The sequence below is a fragment of the Sus scrofa genome, chromosome 6 (assembly GCF_000003025.6).
Source record: "Sus scrofa isolate TJ Tabasco breed Duroc chromosome 6, Sscrofa11.1, whole genome shotgun sequence".
Taxonomy (NCBI): domain Eukaryota; kingdom Metazoa; phylum Chordata; class Mammalia; order Artiodactyla; family Suidae; genus Sus; species Sus scrofa.
In genome coordinates this window covers 43545903-43561512 of record NC_010448.4, presented here as the reverse complement: position 1 = coordinate 43561512, position 15610 = coordinate 43545903, and the positions used below count along the sequence as shown (strand labels likewise).

The 15610-nt window shown below is 45.8% G+C and overlaps 1 protein-coding gene across 1 annotated transcript in view; it reads left to right on the top strand.

The window, feature by feature from the left end:
* LOC100623157 overlaps positions 1 to 13627 on the top strand; it is a 267694-nt gene extending 254067 nt beyond the window's left edge. Inside the window, exon 7 of the transcript XR_002344634.1 lies at positions 12925 to 13627. The gene's annotated coding sequence lies outside the window, so the exon portion shown is untranslated. The remainder of the gene's footprint in view (positions 1 to 12924) is intronic.

The window sequence follows — 15610 nt, the reverse complement described above, 5'->3', positions numbered from 1 at the left end:
TTTACTATGTTGAGTCTTCCCATCAATGAATATAGTATGTCTCTCCAAGTATTTTGGCCTTTGATTTCTTTCATCAGTATTTTGTAATTTTCATCATACAGAACTTTTATATATTTTGTTAGATTTATACCTAAGTATTAAATTTTCTTTGGAGCAATTTTAAATGGTATTGTATTTTTATTTTAGTTTCTACTTGTTCATTGTGAGTATATAGAAATATTCTGTTTTTTTTTTTTTTTTTTTTTTTTTTTTTTTTTTTTTCCTGTCTTTTGAGGGCCGCACCTGAGGCATATGGAGATTCCCAGGCTAGGGGTCTAATCAGAGCTGTTGCTGACGGCCTACACCACAGCCACAGCAACACTGGATCCTTAACCCACTGAGGGAGGCCAGGGATCGAACCCACAACTTCATGGTTCCTAGTTGGATTTGTTTCTACTGAGCCACAACAGGAACCCTGCAATTGGTTTTTGTATGTTGATTGGTTTTTGGTGAATTTCTTGGGATTTTACTCATCAACGACACATCATTTGCAATTAGAGAACATTTTATTTTTTTGGTTCCAATTTGTATGCTTTTAAGTTCATTTTCCAGGTCCTTGAGATGGAGATTAGATGATTGATTTTAGAGTTTTCCTTTTTTCTTTCTTTCTTTCTTTCCTTTTTTTTTTTTTTTTTTTTGCTTTTTTTGCTTTTTAGGGCTGCACCCATGGCATATGGAGATTCCCAGGCTAGAGGTTGAATCAGAACTACAGTCACTGGCCTACACCACAGCCACAGCAATGCCAGATCCGAGCCGCATCTTCAACTCACGCCACAGCTCATGGCAATGCCGGATCCTTAACCCACTGAGCAAGGCCAGGGATAGAATCACAACTTCATGGTTCCTAGTTGGATTCATTTCTGCTGCACCATGGTGGGATCTCCATCCTTTTTATCTAATGTAAGCATTTACTGCTATAAATTTCCCTCTTATCACTTCTTTAGCTGCATCTCACAAATTTTGACATGTTGTGTTTTCATTTTAACCCGGTGATTTATTTTTAAATTTTCTTTTGAGGCTTCTTTGATCCATGGATTATTTAGAAGTAGGTTGTTTAATTTCAAAAGTTTTCTGAGGTTTTCTTGTTTTCTTTCTGTTATTGATTTCTAGTTTGATTCCCTATGGTTAGAGAGCACATTCTATATGATTTCAATTCTTTTAAGTTTGTTAAGGTTTATTTTATACCCAGGATATGGTCTCTCTTGGTTAATGTTTCCTGGGTACTTGCAAATAATGTGTTCTGCTGTTGTTGGGTGAAATACTCTATAAATGTCAATTAGATTCTGCTGGTTCCTAGTGTTATTCAGTTCTATTCCTTTGCCATTCTTCTGCCTAATGTGTCAATAGCCGAGATTGAGATGTTAAAATCCCCAGCCTTAATTGTGAGTTTGCCTATATCCTTTCAGCTCTTATCACTTTTTGTGTCATATTTTTTATTTTTTTGTCTTTTTGCTATTTCTTGGGCCGCTTCCACGGCATATGGAGGTTCCCAGGCTAGGGGTCCAGTCGGAGCTGTAGCCACCGGCCTACGCCAGAGCCACAGCAACGCGGGATCCGAGCCGCGTCTGTGACCTACACCACACCTCACGGCAACGCCGGATCGTTAACCCACTGAGCAAGGGCAGGGATCGAACCTGCAACCTCATGGTTCCTAGTCGGATTCGTTAACCACTGCGCCACAACGGGAACTCCTGTGTCATATATTTTTGAAGCTCTGTTGTTTGGTACTCATATTAAGGGTAATGACTCATATTAAGGGTAATGAGAGCTTGGCGGATTGATCCTTTCATCATTAAGTAATATCCCTCTTTGTGCCTAATAATTTTCTTTGCTCTGACATCTACTTTATCTGATATTAACATAGTCAATCCTGTTGTCTTAAAATTAAAGCTTGCATGATGTATCTCTTCCATCCCTTTTTGTTGAGATACAATTGACATTTAACATTATATTAGTTTCAGTTGTACAATGTAACTGATAGTATTTGTATATATGGCAAAATGATCACTGTAGTAAGTCTAGTTAACATTTATCACCACAATAGTTACATAATTTCTTTTCCTGTGATGAAAACTTTCAAGATTTACTCTTTTAGCAATTTTCAAAAGTATAATACAATATTATTAATTATAATCACCACACTGTACAGTACATCTCCCAGGACTTATTTATAACTAGGAGTTTCTACCTTTTGACTGCCTCCACTCATCTTCCCACGCCCCCACCTCCTGTCTCTAGTAACCACCAATCTATTCTCTATATCTTTGAGTTTGGTGTGCTATTGTTTGGTTATTTCATTTTTGTTTTGTTTTTTAGATTCCGTGTATGAGTGAGATCATACAGTATTTCTTTCTGTCAGACTTATTTCACTTAGCAAAATGCCCCCAAGTTTCTTCCATATTGTTGCTAATGGCAAGATTTCTTGTTTGGTTTTTTTTTTGTTTTGTTTTGTTTTTCTTTTTTTTTCTTTTTAGGTTGGCACCTGTGGCATATGGACGTTCTCAGGCTAGGACAAATTGGAGCTACAGCTGCTGGCCTATACCACAGCCACAGCAATGTGGGATTCGAGCTGCATCTGTGACCTACACCACAGCTCGCAGGAACACTGGATCCTCAACCCAACGAGTAAGGCCAGGGATCGAACCCACATCCTTATGGATACTAGTCAGATTCATTTCCACTGAACCACAACAGGATCTCCAGATATCATTCTTTTATGGCCGAATAATATTCCATTGTATAAATATACCACATATTCTGTATCCATTCATTCATCAATGAACACTTAGGTTGTTTCCATGTCTTGGCTAGTGTACAGCTGCAATGAACATTGGGGATCATAAATGTTTTTGAGTTAGTGTTTTCACTTTACTCAGGTAAGCATCCAGAAATGGAATTGCTAGATCATATAGAAGTTCTATCTTTACCTTTTTAGGAGCCTCCGTACTGTTTTCCATAGTGGCTGCATCACTCTACATTCTACCAACCAGGGTTCCCTTTTTCCACATTCTCACCAACACTTATTATCTCTAGACTTTTTGATAATAGCTGGTCTAACAGGTAACGAGGTGATATTTCATTGTAGTTTTGATTTCCATTTCCCTGATGATTAGTGATGTGCAGCACCTTTTTGCATACCTGTTGGCCATCTGTAGGTCTTCTTTGGAAAAATGATTATTCAGATCCTCTGCCTTTTTTTTTTTTTTTTTCTGGCTGTGCCTGTAGTATATAGAAATTTCTAGGCCAGGAATTGAACCCACATCACAGCAGTGACCCAAGCTGCTGCAGTGACAATGCTAGATCCTTAATCTGCTGTGTGTCACAGGAGAACTCCTTTCTGTCATTTAAAAAATCAGATTGTTTTTCTGCTATTATATGAGTTCTTTATATATTTGGGGTATTAACCCCTTATCAGATATACGATTTGCAAGTATTTTCTTCCATTTTTGTAGGTTGTCTTTCCGTTTTGTTGATGTTTTCATTTGCTGTGCAGAAGCTTTTTAGTTTGATGTAGTCCTACGTGTTTATTTTTGCTTTTGTTGCCTTTGCTTTGGTGTCAAATCTAAAAAATCTTTGCCAATTTAAAAAAAAATTAATGTTTGCATGATATGTCTTTTCCTTCCTTTTATTTTTAACCTCCCTATGATGCTATGTTTGAAGTGACTTTCTTGTAGGCAGCATATCCTTGGGTTGTGTTTTTTACACACTCTGTCAATCTCTGTCTTTTAATTTGTGAATTTAGAGCATTTATTTTTAAAGTACTTATGGATGTGTTAGAGTTTAAGCCTGTCACTTTATTATTTGTTTTCTGTTTGTTGCCTCTGATTCTCATCGCTCTGTTGCTTTTTTCTTGCCTACCTGTGGGCTATTTGAGCATTTTTAGAGCTTCATTTTGAACTCCTTATGATGTGTTTGAGTACATTGCTTTGTATAGTTTTCTTGATGGTTGCTCTAGGTATTACAATTTACATACATAATTTATCGTCGTCTATTGGTGTCCACGTTTGACCACTTCAAGTGAAGGGTAGAAACCAAACTCCCATTCAGATCCTCTTACCATCCCCACATGTTAGACATTACAGTCTTAAGTGTTTCCTCTGTATACATCAGGTGGTGTGATAACTTTTGCTTCAACCACAAAATACGATTAAAGAAACTCATGAGGTGAAGGATAGTCTATTGTATTTCCATCTATTTTTACCCATTCCCCTGTTTTTCTTTCTTTTCTGAATGATCCAGTCTTCTGCTATTGTCATCGTCTTTCTGTTCGAAAAGCTTTATCTAAGTCTAGATGTGCAAGCCACAAATTCTCTTAGCGTTCCTTTACCTAAGAATGACTTTCTTTTCTCTTTATTCCTGAAAAACAGTCTCACTGGATAGAGGATTTGTAGTTAATTGTTCTTTGCTTAACACGTGAAAAATGTGCTATTCTCTTCTGACCGCTGGGGTTTCATAGGAGAAATTCATTGTCATTCAAATTGATGCTTCTTTACAGTAAGGGACTATTTCTCTCTGACTGTTTTTTAAGGTTTTCAAAAGTTGCATTTGATTTTCAGAGGTTTGATGATGATATATGTTGGTGTGGATTTCTCTTAGTATTTCTTTTCCTACCCTTCAGTCCCACCCTCTTTCTCCTCTCCTTCTAGGACTCTTGATAATATGACTGTTGCATCTTTTGTTATTGTCCCATAGAATTCTGAGGCTCTGTCATGTTTTTAAAGTCTGTTTTCTGTCTGCTACATAGCAGGACCTGCTATATAGCATAGGGAACTCTACTCCATATTCCAGAAGAACGTATATGGGGAAAGAATCTGAAAAATGGGAGTTCTCTTGTGTCACAGTAGGTTAAGGATCTAGCCTTGTCCCTGCAGAAGCTTGGGTCTGCTGTGGCACAGGTTTGATCCTTGGCCTGGGAACTTCCATATATTTCAGATGCAGCAAAAAAAAAAAAAAAAGAGAGAGAGACACACACACACACACACACCCATACATCTGAAACTAACACAGTATTGTAAAACAAGTATACTCCAAAAATTAAAAAAAACTAGAGGAATTCACTATGTTGTGGTTCCTCAAGTCCTGAAACCCCTAACTAGTCCACCTTTGGCTTTCTGGCTTTAAGAGTCTTTTAATCATTGTCTGTTAAGTAATTTCCAAAATATTGAATCATTGTCTATTAAGTAATTTCTAAAATATTTAGTTATGATTAGATGGCAGTGTTTTAATCACCTCTTCTTTACCCCATTGGTGAGGGAGGTCTTCCTGCCTTAGATTTGTGGGGATGGTTGAATACGCAGTTGCTGAGACTGTGCCCATGAGGTCACTAGCATTTTAGTAGTCAGGTATAGTTATAGCCTGACTCCTGCCATGCAGAATCACAGGATGGGTTGCACTTGGGAACAGAGTGAACAAACAGGGGCTGTAGGAGGCAGGCTACATGGTATCAAGAGGGTGGGGTGCCTCTTGGTTCCCCAAGAGAATATGATTAGCTTGTTTGAATAATTCCATGGGCTGGCCAATAATTCCATTACACCCGATACCTAAGGATAACTAGGAACTGTGCCTGGTCCCTTTGATAAGGAGGCTATTGGGCTAGGAGACCATCTGTGGGAGCAGAGGGAGGAAGGAACTTGCAGGTATGCTATTTGAGGTCCTCTGGGTTTGACCAGATTTCGAGGCAGCGCACACTGTTAAGTCTTGCAACACAGGGAGAAACAGGGAAAAGTATCATCTTTCTCTAGAACTAGAACTCAAGTTTTATTTTAAACATTCATGAGAACGTTGTATTCTGATCCAGGTTTGATGTGATATAAAACTGCTGTTCTCCAGACCTTCTATTAAAAATTGTGGGTATCTTCTTGGACCATCAGCATGAGTCCTGAGCACATTGCATGATGCTTGGGGTGATTTAGGAAGTACTACATTTTTCATGAACTATTTTAATTGCAGAGTAATGTTAACCATATGACAAACTATTTGGGAAATATGGAAAAAGAAAAAACCTTCATCATTTTAACCTACAACCACACCAATGATAATTTTAGGATAATTTCTACAGTCTTTTTTTTTTCCCCCACACCAAATTTACAGCTGTAAATGTAGAATTTATATATTTACCTACTTTTTATGCTTGATATTTTATCAGAATTTTTCTATCTCTCTTTAACAATTCAGGCCAAAATTTAGTAATTGGGGCTGAGCAAGGGAGAAAGCGGCCACGGTTCAAAGTATAGGTTGCACCCTAATGGGTGAGTAAGAGATCCGCAGAGGAAAACAGTTCAGTGCAGAACCCATGAGGGATGAGCAGAACATCTGTACAGGGGTGACCTGGCACATGTGATGAAACCCAAGGAAGATTAGGAAGGCATCTGAGAATTTGAGGGGAGGGCAGTGACTGGATACTTAAGGCCATGGAAGCCATGTTTCTCACTGTTAGAAAAGGGAGAACACTAGACTGGAATGTGGGGTGTTAGACTGGAATTGGAATTATTGGTAAGAACTCATGATTTTCTATGTATATAGAAATAATATGGGAGTTCCTGTCATGGCGCAGTGGTTAATGAATCCGACTAGGAACCATGAGGTTGCGGGTACGATCCCTGGCCTTGCTCAGTGGGTTAGGGATCTGGTGTTGCTGTGAGCTGTGGTGTAGGTCACAGATGCAGCTCAGATCCGGTGTTGCTGTGGCTCTGGTGTAGGCCGGTGGCTACAGCTCCAATTAGACCCCTAGCCTAGGAATCTCCATATGCTGCAGGTGTGGCCCTAGAAAAGGCAAAAAGACACACATACACACAAAATGAAATAATATGCATAAAAGCATGAATATATATTTACATACACACACCCCTACACACTTATGTTCCTTGGCATTGCCCACTGAGAAAGTCTGGGAAAAGTGACACCCCAATAGCAATTAGTACACCTAGCTGTATATATTGTATCCTAAACACCATTCTCCACGAAAAGAAACCAGGGTTCCTTGCAGGAAGGGCCGACTCCAGAACTGGAACAGGAAGAATACGAGATGACCGTGTTATGCCAGGAAACAAGAAAGAGCTAAAAAATTATGGGGATATGTCAGAAGAATATGTAAGCCAGCATAAAAAGTCTCCCATTGGCCAAATGTGGGGTAATTGGAGCCCCCAAATAAATAAATAACTGTTTATGACCCAATAAAACAATATAAATGAATTAGTAGGAAGTCAATGACATAAACAAATAAATGATTGGATGGAAAATTCCATGAAGAACAGGGTATTACATAGTTTCAAAGGACTATTAATTACAAAGTGGAAAGGAGTAACTTTATGAGGGAGAAACCTAATCTACTTTCTGTCTCTATGGATTTACCTGTTCCAGATATTCATATAAATGGAATCATATAATATGTGATCTTTTGTGTCTGGCTTCTTTCACCTTATATAATGCTTTTGAAGTTTATCCATGGTGTAGCATGTATCAGTTCCTCATTCATTTTCATGGCTGAATAATATTCCATTGTATGGATTTACCACATTTTGTTTATCTCTTCATCTACTTGGGGACATTTGAGTTTTTTCCACCTATTGACTATACAAGTATTTGCTTGGTCATCTGTTTGCACTTCTTTTGAGTATATACCTAAAAGCAGAATTGCTGGGTCACATATCCTGCTCTTACAATGAGAAAATATCAGCAAGCCAAAACTGAAGGACATTCCATAAAATAACTGGCTTGTCATGATCAAAAATGTTAAGGGAGTTCCTGTTGTGGCTCAGTGGGTTAAGGACCCAACATTGCCTCTGTGGGATGTAGGTTCGATCCCTGGCCCTGCTCAATGGGTTAAGGATGTGGTGTTGCCTCAAGCTGTGGCCAAGGTTAAAGACACTGTGGAATAGGCCACAGCTGCAGCTCTTGTTCGACTCCTGGCCCTAGAACCCCCATATTCCAAGATGCGGCTGTGAAAAGGAAAAAAAAAAAGTGTTAAAGATATGAAAGTTAGAGAAAGATGGGGGACATTTCTCAGCTGGAGGAAGTAAAGAGATGTGACTGCTAAAAGCAGCATGTGATTCTGGGCTGGATGCCTTGCTATCAAGGATGCTACCAGAAGAGTTGGTGAAACTGAATGGGTCAGAGAGAGTAGATGTTGATAAGGTATCGATGTACTTTCCTGCTGTTGGAGACCATTTGGTGGTTGCCTAGGAGAAAGGCCCTGTTTGTGGAAAACACACGCTAGCATTTGGGGGTAATAGGGCATCATATCAACAATATACTGTCAGGTGATTCATCCCCCCAAAAAAGTTTTCCATGGTACTTGCAACTTCTCAGTGGGTTTGGGATTGTTTTCAAATGAAACAAAATTTTAACAAGTTGATACATTTTTTCCCTCAAAGGTCATCCATATTTGTTTCCAATTTTCTCCTGTTCTCTCTTGAATATGCTTCCTTTAGATTCTTGCCTCCTCATCCCACTGCACAGAGCTCGTGTTAAAGTCACTGTGAGCTCCATGCTGCCAAATCCATCCGTCGAGCCCCAGACTGGGTCTAACTTACCTCATCATCAGTATCTGGCAGGTTGATTTTTCCCACCTTGCTGGCTGCTCCTTCTCAGACTGTTCTGCTAATCTCTTCGTCTTCGTTTTTTAGGGCCACACCTGCAGCATGTGGAAGTTCCTAGGCCAGGGGGTCAAATCAGACCTATAGCTGCCAGCCTATGCCACAGCCACTGCAACATCATCAGATCCTGAGCCATGTCTGTGACCCACACCACAGCTCATGGCAACGCCAGATCCTTAACCCACTGAGTGAGGCCAGGGATTAAACCCACATCCTCATGGATACTTGTCGGGTTCATTACCACTCAGCCACAGAGGGAACTCCCTCTGCTAATCCCTTCTTATCTCTCCTACCTTCTAGACCTCGGGTGCCCAAGGCTCAGTCCTGGGGCCTCTTCCCTACTCTTTCTACCCTCACTCCCTTGGAGACCTCATCCAGTCTTGGCTTTACCTACTACGTATCTGCTGAAGACCCTCCAACTTCTACCTGCAGCCCCAACTTCTTCCCGAGTGCCCCCCTTGTGTGCCTGACCACCTGCCTGCTTCCCAGCCCCACTCGTATGTCTAACCGGAGTCTCAGCTCAACATGCTCAAACCTGAGCTCCCAGCCTTCTGAATTTTGCTCTCCCCACAATAGTCTTCCTCATCCCAGTAAAAGGCGACTCCATCCTTCCTTTGCTTTGAAATCACCCTAGACACCTTTCTGTCTCTCAGGTCCCATAGGTGAACAAGCAGCAAATCACACTGGCTCTTCTTTCAAAGTGTATCCAGAGTCTAACCATGGCTGACTACCTCCACTGCTTCTGCCCTGCTCGAGGCCACCTTCATCGCACCTCTGAACCCTTATGATAGCCCCACACTGGTTTCTCTCCTTCTCCCTTTGCCCCCTTCTGTCCGTATCACTCCTCTGATTGACTACTTTGTGATGGATGCTCACTTCATTCTCATAACAAGCCCAAGTCCTAATCATGGCCCACAGGATATCTTAGGTCGAGATGCTCCCGAAGCTGATGCTGAGACAAAAGCTTGAGTACAATTGGTTCATTTAGGAGGTGATTCCCAGGAGCATGGGAGTGGGAGGACAACCAGGAAGTGAGACAGGAGAAGGAAGTCAAGACAAGGTGTGTTAATAAGTGAGTTTCTGCTGTGGGCATGAGGGCTCCGTGCTTCGGGGACCCTCTGAGAGGCTGCCTCGGGCCATGCCTCGCTACTGTCAAATGCAAGAGACAAGGCACCTGGGTATTTATTTTCCAACTCCACATCGGTTGTCCCAGGACACTAACCTCCTGGCCTGCCCTGCTCTACTCTTGTGGCCAGAAAAGCCCGTCAGACAGAGAGCTGCAGGGGCAGAAGGAAACCAGAGGGTCTGCATGCCTCCAATGGCCAGCGCTGAAAAGATACAGGTAGGGCGCTGGCAGCATTTTCTTTAAAGGCCCTACCTGATCTGACTTCTGTCCTACCCCAGGTTTCCCTGTGACCTCACCTCCTGCCACTCCTCACTCCTTCATTTACTCTAGCCACGTCTGCTTCCTTCTTGCTGTTTCTCAAACACATCTCACACGCTTCTACCCCAGGGCAGCCACCTTGCCCAAAGTGCTCTTCCACCAGGGATCTGCATGTCTCTCACCTTTACCTTCTTTAGGGGCTTTACCTAAATGTTACCAGCTCAGCAAGGCCTCCCTGGGGAAACAGATGGCACCCTCCAGTTAGGACAAGCTAAAGAGAGTTGAATAAAGTATGGTTTACAAAGATTGGACAGGGTAACCAGAAGGAGTCATGAGTTACCCTGGGGCTAATAGAGGCAGCCATAGTTATCATCTCTAGGCTTGAAAGGGCAAGGAAAGGGAGGTATGCTTGGGGCCAGTGGGCTACATGCAAGACTCCTGATGGGGGGTGAGGTCTTCAAAGGAGGGATGAGGGATGCTGACCTCAGTTGCATTCCGCCCTCCAGTCTCCTGAAGGGGTTTCCCATCAGCCATGACCAAAAGGAAGCTAGAGGATAAGGGAAGCCCTGCATGCTGTACAGAAATGTCAGCCACTGGGAACAGGGCAGGGAACAAGGGACAAATGGTAGATGTCTAGCACACTGGCCAAAATCACAATGCACACTTTCTGCCTATCCCCTTCTCTGCTTCATTCCCCCCACCGAGTATCATCTAACCTATGATATATTTTGCTTATCTTGTTCATTGTCCATCAAATGCTCCTAGAACATAAACTCCACAAGGATAGGGATTTTTGTCTTCTTCCTTCCCTAGTGTATCCCAGCAGCACCTAAACTAGTGCCAGACAGGTAGTAGGTGTTCAATAAATAGTTTTGGATTGTATAAGACTGCTACCTGTGGCAGACAGAATAAAGTCCCCCCCCCCCACCCCAATGTCCGCATCCTAAAGCCAGGAATCTGCAAACATGTTAGGTTATGAGGCAAAGGGGAAGTATGGTTGCAGATGGAATGAAGGCTTATCAGTTGACCTTAAAAGAGTGAGATTATCCTGGATTATCTGAGTGTGCCCACTGTGATCAGGACTCCAGGAGAGTCAGAGTCAGAGCTATTTAAGGATGCTACACTGCTGGCTTTGAAGATGGAGGAAGGGTCCATGAGACAAGGAATGTGGGCCGCCTTTCGAAGCTGGAAAAGCAAGGGAACAGATTGTGCCCTAGAGTCACCGGAAAGGAATGTCTCTCTGCGGACACCTTGACTTCAGCCTGGTAAAGCCAGGCTAAATTTCTACTCTCTAGAGCTGCCTGATGATACATTTGTGTTGTTTTAAGCCACTGAGTTTGTGGTGCTATGTCCTGGCAGCAATATGAAATTAATACGCTAGCTGTTGTTTTTCAATGGCAGGAGCCTGGGATCTGGAGCCAGTTGGGGCTCCTCTTCTGGCCCTTGCTGGCTGTGGGAATTACACTTTTCCTTTTCTCTGTAAATAAGACTATTGATTGTTCCTTCATCCCAGGTGTGGTTCAAGGAGTTGGGGAGCTCAGAGCCTGGCCTCCAGTAACCCCTCTCCTTGACCATAGGCCCTACAAGTGCCGGGCAGACTATAGACAATACATACTGATGGAAAGGTACATATATTTCGTCAGGTGGTGGTCCCTAATAGACCCCACCTTTCCTCTGTTTTTAGGACACTGGAGTTCCCAGTGTTGTCATTTTTACTATTGTAAATAAAATTTGAGAATCTTTGTACACAGCTTTTGCTGGTGGGGCGGGGAGGGGGGATTTAACCTTCTACGTCTTTACAACAAGAGTCCTGGTGGACTTCAAGGCCAGTGCTCACCACACACAAGGCAGACTGCAGCCCTGGCAGCTAAGCACCTCCCAGAACAGTGAGCCCCCAGGTGGTCAGCCCAGCTCGGGATGGAAGGTGGGGAGAAGAGAAGGCACACTGGAGGCTGTGTCTGAAAGCATTTTGATGAATTTCTTCCTGGGCTGGGCTTCCATGGGGCTCCTCCACCAGGGCCTGGGAAGTAGGGGAGGCCGAGCAGATGGAGAAGTGAGAGCATGAGTGATGGTGCTACAGTTACCTGAGCCAAGCCAGCCTCTCTGTGATTTGTGATTCGAGAGAAGTGTCAGGGCCAGTTCAGCAGCTCTGGGTGGTGACGGCCAGAGTGAGCGCATCCATAGCACCCTCCCTCCTGGTATGTGTCCAGGAGTGCACACCCACAACCCGTGCAGGGGATTGGCGGCTTCCCCTGGTGTCTGGGGAAGTGAGAGAGCCTGAGCTCCAAGCAAGGGACAGAGGAAGGCAAGAAGCGAGCTCTAGCTTTCCACAGGGCCAGACCGCTTACTACTGGCCCACCTCTGTGCTGTTCACAGCTGGTGCCCCTCAAGCCCACAGAACCTGAGTGTGCAACTCAGAGGGGAGGAAAGGGTTGTGAAGTGAAGCCAGCAGGAGAACAAAGGAAGCTTTGCCGGAGAGGGAGGCACCTTCAGCTGAAGGCCTCTGGGGCCTGGGGAAGTGACTCACAGGGCCCCAGGGATGGTCCCACCCATGGGGCCTCTGGGACAGAGAATGCAGCCCAGCTGCCCATGGGGTGGGGAAGGGGTTGTCGGTGTCCTGCTTTAGTTGGGTTGGGCCTCCCCCGTGGTGCCCCCTACTCCCCTCCCCCTGGATCTGGTATGCATCCAGCCTGGGGGCTTTGGGAGCGGTCCTGTGCTCACTGGGAGCTGCTATGCCTGAAGCTGCCCCTACTTCCCCTTCTGCCTCGGTGGCTGCAGGCGTGGTCCCCTGCCCCTAAACTTCACCCCCACTGGCCCAGTAGGGACCTGGGCTCCCTGCTCCCCTGCCAGAGAGAAGCCGTCTGTGCTACCCAAAGGTGGCAATGTTGGTGTTTGGCTCTGTCTCAGGTTCCCTGGATGCCTGCGATGAGAATTTGGGGAGCCCTGGCATCGCACCCCCAGCTCCTAGGGCCGTTGCACAACCCTCCCCCAATTATGCTTCTTACACTGTGTGGCAACCGGACGAGAATTCCAGGACCTTGTATGTACTCGTACAAATCTGCCTTCCTGCTGTTTGGCTGCAGGGACAGGCGTGTCTCTGTGGGCCCCGGGAAATGGGGGGTGTGTTCGCGTCCAAGAGGGCGTGGCCCGCGTCCGGAGTGGGAGCTGCTGCCCCGCCCGTCAGGGTGCAGACTGTTTGCCCCAAACCGCAGCTTCCGTGGGAGCCCTGGCCCCGGTCCAGGACACAGAGGAGGAAGCTTTGGTGACATTCTAGACAAGTACTTTGAGCAGCAGGCTTGGCTCTGAGCAGCTCAAGCCCCGTGCCAGGTGGCGCATCTCCGGCCCCCACCGGGCAGGGAGGTGGGGAAGGGGCGCTTGGCTTGAGCGTCCGGGTTCCTCCCCTGCTCTTTTAAGTCTTGATCGTGGTTTGTGCTGTCTGTGTGAGGAGGTCCTGGAAGTCAGGCTGTGGGTGACCCAGCTGTTGTCACCCCAGAGCCGTGACTCCGGGTCAAGGAAGCGTATTGTCTGGCTCAGCCGCCAGGTGGAGAGATGACTGTCCCGGCTGGCTGTTCTGTGTAATGGAAATACACAGAAATCCAAATGCAACTGACCTCCAGCCCTCTCCTTTGTGTACCCCCTCGGGAGTGTGCCTGCCTCTGTCCCTAGATCTCTCATTAGAATTTCAGCGTCGCCTCATCCACTATGGATGGTGCCAGCGCTGAGGCTGGAGAGGTTGTTGGCTTTACTTGCAAATCACGGAATTTGGGGGTCATCTATGTTTGATGCTATGACAAACCTGAAAACTATAAGGTGGAACGTTCTCTTCCAGATAACTTTACAAACCTCAAGGAGACAACTCTTGTGGATAAACAAATGTCTGCTCTTAGCCTTGTGGGCTGGTCTGGTCCTCCAGGCACCTGCAGGGGCTGGCATGCCGGCTGTCAATCACTGGCACTCATGGGGGAGCCAGGAAGATAAGGATTTTTGCCAGAAGCGGGAACCCTTTTGCTGACCGAGGTCCAAAGTCTGTGCAGCCACCGAAGCTGACTCTTCAAGTCCAAGTTATATGACCCCCAAAGATCACCCCTCCACTGGGGGTAGGAAGGTGGCAATGGAAACAGGAGGCCTCTTCCCTGTGAATCAACAACCACCAACAGGCAGCCTGCATCCCTCAGAGTGGCCCCCACCCTGCCTGAGGCGCTGAGATTTGAAGAGCTCCCCATGGGTCAAGCAGGTGCCTTTTTGTCCAGCTCTGGAGCTCGAGGGAAGAGAGCTGCCATCTGTTTTTTCCAAAGAGATCAGTCAGGGGCAGTGGCTGGGGTTGGGGGGCTTCCCAGGGGCTAGGCTCCCCCTTCCACGGAAAGCTGTCAGATCGATACCCTGGACTCACCAAGGACTTGAGGGCAGGGACTGAGGCGGGGGCTGTGGGGTCCAAGGAGAGCTCCTGATTCTTTTTCTGACCCTCAAGCCCCACTGGGATTGAGTTCTATTTGGGTCCCTCTGATGCTTCTGAGAGAATGTCGTCTGCTCGTCTCTCTCCTGGCAGGAAGCTGCCCTTTGCTGCCGCCCATGTGCCTTTTTCTTTCTCTGGGTCCACAAAGGGCTACCTTGGGAGCCTCAATCTCCAGGTGGGTAAGGCTTCTCTCTACATGGAGCTGCCTCCTTTGGGTGGGGTTGGGCTGAGCAGAAAGAGGGTCAGCCACAGCCTCATCACGTTTGAGACTAGCATGATGTGGCTGTCTTAAGCTTTGGGCTGAAACACACTTGCCCAACCACTGTAAAGTCCATGGAAGTCATGGCCTTCAAACTGACATCACAGCTCTGACAACACCCCTCATCAGCCCAGATGTCAGGCTCAAGGCCAGTAGCTGTGCTCTCTGGCCAATTGCTGTCCCGCCGGCTCTGTCTAGAATTCCCCGCTGGCATGAACCAAGTGTCTCGCCTTGAACTGAAAATCCTTTGGCAGCTCCCATTTTCCTATGTCCCACCTTGGAGTTTCCTGGAGAAACGCTTCTGTGCCCTACCGTGTCCTTCAGGGCCACGGCAGCTGTCTTCCTGTCTCTGGAGAGTCGGGAGGGTGGACAGGGCGCAGGGGGATGGGGCCATCTTGGCAGCAGCATTTTCCAGAGCACGCAGGTCTGCCTCCTGGATGGGAAGGAGGGTAATTCTCAACCCCATGCTCTATCGGGCTCTGCTGGCCTCAGCCAAAGTGGTTTTCCCTTGGACAGGGGCTCAGGGGAGCCATTTCTCACATCCTTGCCCCCTTTCCAAACGCATCAGAGGTTTGACTTACATGTGCACAGGTGCAAAATGAATATAGTGCAAAAGGCCGAGGGCACCCTGAACACAGGAACCCTGGGTGGGGGGCTTGGGAGAGGCGAGAAGTCTGTGCCTACATTGCCCTCCCTCCCCAGGCCACCAGGGGGGCGGGTGCTAGGGGCCCAGGAAGACGTTACCGTGGCTTACGGCCCAACCCTCCCCAGCAATCCTCATCTAGATCAGGAAGCCTCAGTATTTGGGACTTGAGCTACTCTAGGTCCTATTCAGTAGTCAAGCTACGTCTGGAGTGTGAGGAGCAGTGACTCCAGGTCAT